The sequence below is a fragment of the Microcebus murinus genome, chromosome 7 (assembly GCF_040939455.1).
Source record: "Microcebus murinus isolate Inina chromosome 7, M.murinus_Inina_mat1.0, whole genome shotgun sequence".
Taxonomy (NCBI): domain Eukaryota; kingdom Metazoa; phylum Chordata; class Mammalia; order Primates; family Cheirogaleidae; genus Microcebus; species Microcebus murinus.
The window spans coordinates 66,414,694-66,419,176 of NC_134110.1; the positions used below are offsets into that span (position 1 = coordinate 66,414,694).

At 41.1% G+C, this 4,483-nt stretch overlaps 2 pseudogenes; both read left to right on the forward strand.

Moving 5' to 3' along the window:
* The first annotated feature begins 1,196 nt into the window (after positions 1–1,196).
* Positions 1,197–1,651, forward strand: LOC142871939 (small integral membrane protein 12-like; annotated as a pseudogene).
* Positions 1,649–2,249, forward strand: LOC105875657 (uncharacterized; annotated as a pseudogene).
* Positions 2,250–4,483: the final 2,234 nt, after the last annotated feature.

Here is a 4,483-nt window from a genome sequence, read left to right on the forward strand (position 1 = left end):
AAGTCAACAAGCCAAATGCCTTGAGCATCCCAAAAAAACTGCTGCCATGACCTTTGCTCTTGACTGGTCTACTTCTGCTTTGACCAGACCACTTCCACGTCTTGGTAGCCATTGCCTTGATTGTGCTTTATCTTTAGGATTGTACTTGTAATGCCATGTTTCATTCCCTATTAGTTCTTCAAAGAAACAAATCTTCAAATCTTCATCCCACTTATTTAAAATCTGAAACCTTTGCCGTTGTCTGCAACTGATCTGGGCACAATTTTGGCATTCATTAAGTGGAAAGTTCACTCAACTTTAATTTTTCAGTCATAATTACGTAAGCTGAACTAGTTGAGATGTCTATGGTGTTGGCTATTGTTTCTGCTGATAATCATCACTCCTCTTCAATTAGGGAATAAACAAGACTAATTTTTCCCTCTCAAACTGATATGGTCTGTTGCTCTGGGCTTCATCTCCCACATCATCTCATCCCTTCTTAAAACAAGTGGCCAATTTGTAAACTGCTGATATCTTTGGAGCATTGTCCCCATAAACTTTTCATGAAGCATCAATGATTAACCATTCTTCTACCCAAGCTTCACCATAAATTTGACATCTGTTCTTGTTTTAGTTGTAGGAGAATTCATGTCTTATCCTTCTTAGTGCCTCATACTAGAGCCTGTTCACACGTTATAACAAGTTAGTATGAGTTTATTATGATGCAAAAAAAAATTGAAATCCACACATACTTTTTTCAGCATAAGCATTTTCCATGAACTTTTTAAAGATCCCTTGTACCTGCTGGCCATTTTTACGTCTCCTTTTGAGAAATGTCAATTCAGGTTGAATCATTATTTCTGACAGCATTTGGACAGCAAAGCCAAATTATATTAAGGCAGCTCCCAGTAACCATAAGCCATGCCTTCAGCATTTGGAAGAAAGCTTCTGTTTTCTAAGCCTACATGCAGTACATCCAAAAGTATAGTTTTATACTACTAAAAGAAAAGACCGATGCAAACACATTGCTGCTTGACTTGACTAGAAATTTGCTAATGAATTCTAATTCATTAGGAAGTAGTTCTCAACTCTTAATTATGGAAGCAATATTAAGGATAAATCCTGTGTATCAATAGCTGAGAGTCCTCATCAGACTCAGAGTTAGAACACAGAAGTTAGAACATAGAAGTTAAATTGCTGAAGTTGAGGCCCCGCGGGCCGCTGGGAGCGGGGTCGTCCGTGCTCCCGGCAAGCGGGCGGAGAGCGGGGCGCCGGGCCGAGGAGCGCGGGCTTAGCCGCAGATGATTTCAGGGACCCACCTCTTGCATAAATCAAGGTATGCTCTTGCATTGCTCTGCATAGGGTGATGTCTAGTAAGTTGTGCCACGCTGCCTGATGTCATGTGGCCAGTGTTTTGGACCGTGGTGCGTACCTATGCTCCCTATGTCACATTCCCTGTGGCCTTTGTGGTTGGGGCTGTGGGCTACCACCTGGAATGGTTCATCAGGGGAAAGGATCCCCAGCCTGTGGAGGAGGAAAAGAGCATCTCAGAACGCCGGGAGGATCGGAAGCTGGCAAGGACCACACCCAGGTGGTGAGCCTTAAGGACAAGCTGGAATTTGCCCCTAAAGCTGTCCTGAACAGAAACCGACCGGAGAAGAATTAATGGAGGACACAGAGCCCTCTGGTCCTACTGTGGGCCATGACTGGTCCTGGCCCCATGTCCACTCAGCTGCAGAACCCACATCTGATTTGCTTTGTCGCTTATTCTGGCCCATCCCCCACCACACAGCCACACACATACTGGCTACTCCTTGATGGCCAGGCAGACACAGCCGCAGCTGAGGGGCCAATGAAGAGGAAGGCTCTTGAGGGTTCTGGCCAGAAGGCTGCATCTGTTGCATGGTGGCCACAACTGCTCAGGCATCCCAGCTTATGGGTATACTTCCAGGAGGAGTGTTATGAAATGAACATTGGCTGCCAGTCTCCACGGAGAGGTGTTTTGGCCTCAAGTGGGAATGGCCGGGATTGGGTGTTGCTTTTTAGAGGGATATATACATGTCCAGTTTAATTTTGCACTGGGAAGAATTCAGAAATCTACAGGGCTTCCTTCACGAGTTTGCCCTATCCTTTGTGCTCTTTGGTCCTGAAATTGTCTTGTCAGCTCAGGAATGGGATTCCCTGGGGAAGGAAAGCATTTCTTTGTTCTGGGAAGCCCAGGCTGCTTACTATGGGGCAGGGAGAAACATGTGCCTGGTGAATTTGCTTGAAAACAATCATCATCTTCCACCTCCCATCACTGTATAATGCAGAACTTGATTAAAGTTGCGTCTAAGAACCGTAAAAAAAAAAAAAAATTGCTGAAGTTAACTTTTAACTCAGCAATTCCACTCCTAGGTATACACCCAAGAGAAATTTAAACCTATGTGTACCCAAAAATTTGTGCCCATATGTCCATAGCAGCATTATTTGTAAGTCACAAAGTGGAAACAACCCAGATGTCAACTGATGAATAAATAAAAATGTGGGACAACCATGCAATAGAATGTTATTTGGCAATAAAAAGAATATGTACTCACATGTGCTACCAGATGGATGAACCTTGAAAACATACTAAGTGAAAGCAATCATCAAAGACCAAGTAACATATGACTGACTTCATTTGTGAAATGTTCATAAAAGGCAAATCTATAGAGGAGACACAAAGGAGTTGCCTAGGGACAGGGGATCGAGCAGTGAATGGGAAGTAACCGGGGTTTTTGGGGGGTAATAAAAACATTCTGAAAACATATTGGTAATGGTTTTAGTGAATATACAAACACCACTGAATTGAACACTTTAAATGGGCAAATTATATGGCATGTGACTTATATATCAAAAAAGCTATTAAAGAATAGTACAGCATATATTTTCTCTAAACAAACTGACAGGAGCACGCAGACACAAAGTCTAACTAAAGTAGTACTACTCCCGCCTATGTTATTGAGAAACTGTTAGATTAACACTATCAAAGCTTTGCAGCAATCATTTTAACTAATGTGAATCATTAAATATAACATTTGTTTGGATGGTGAGGACAAAATAGTATTAGCAAAATTATCAATCGACCTCCTCTACCTTTCTGTTCTTGGTAAAGTAAAATGATGGTTATTGCTATGGTTTGAATGTGTCCCCCAAAAGTTCATGTGTTGGACAGTGTTGGAAGGTGAGCCCTAGTAAGAGGTGATGGGCCATAAGAGCAGAGCCCTCATGAATGGATTACTATCATTATCGCTGAAGCAGGTTAGTTATTGCAAGAGTGGGTTGTTATAAAGCGAATTCAACCCCTGATGTTTTGTCTCATAGGCTCACTTGCTCTTCTGCCATGTTATATCAAGAAGGCCCTCAAGAGCATGCTGGTGTCATGCTCTTGGACATCTCAGCCTCCAGAATTCTGAGAAATAAATTTCTTTCTTTATAAATTACCCAGTCTCTGGTATTTTTTACAGCAGCAGAAAACAAACTAAGACAGTAATTAAGCCAAGCAATTCTGCTGTTGCTAATTCCTGAGTTTACCAATTACTACATTCAGAGTGGACACATAAAAAAGAGAAATATTGTTAACTTATATGGTTTAAAACTCTGCTTTCAGGACATGGGCAGTGGCTCACACTTGTAATCCTAGCACTCTGGGAGGCTGAGGCAGGAGGATTGCTTGAGGTCAGGAGTTTGAGGCCAGCTTGAGCAAGAGCAAGACCCCGTCTCTACTAAAAATAGAAAGAAATTAGCTGGACAACTAAAAATATATATAAAAAATTAGCCGGGCAGGGTGGTGCATGCCTGTAGTCTCAACTACCCTGGATGATGAGGCAGGAGGATCACTTGAGCTCAGGAGTTTGAGGATGCTGTGAGCTAGGCTGACACAACTGCACTCTAGCCCAGGCAACAGAGCAAGACTGTTTCAAAAATAAATAAATAAAAAATAAGGTATACAATTTACTACAATCTATTTATAACAATTGTGGAATCAAGCTGTTAAGGATAGAAAAGATAACTTTATATTAACTATGGCCATTTTATGCACTTGACCCCAAAGCATGAATTTCCATATTAAGGCATATTCAATTTAATATTTTTCCTTTACATCTACAGAATTTTTCTTGCTTTACACCAATAGTTACCAATTTGGTTAATGTACTGGGTAGTCCAAGTAAATTTCATTCAAGAGGAATGATATGAAAAACCAGCACCAAAATCATTTCCGGTTTATATAACCAAGATTCATATGAACTTTAAAAATTACAGAAAAAAATTCTGGAAGAAAACACTTCTTGGGTTCTACTTGCATATAAACACTGTGAAAAGGAAGGAATTTATGTTCACAGCTCTACCCTAGTGTCTAGAACAATGCCTGGCACATAGTAGGCACTCACAGCTGCGGAATGAGGCAAAATATGCATAATATCTTTATTATCTCAGCAAAGGCAGGAAAATCTTTAAATCACAATATACAGAGAACAGAAGG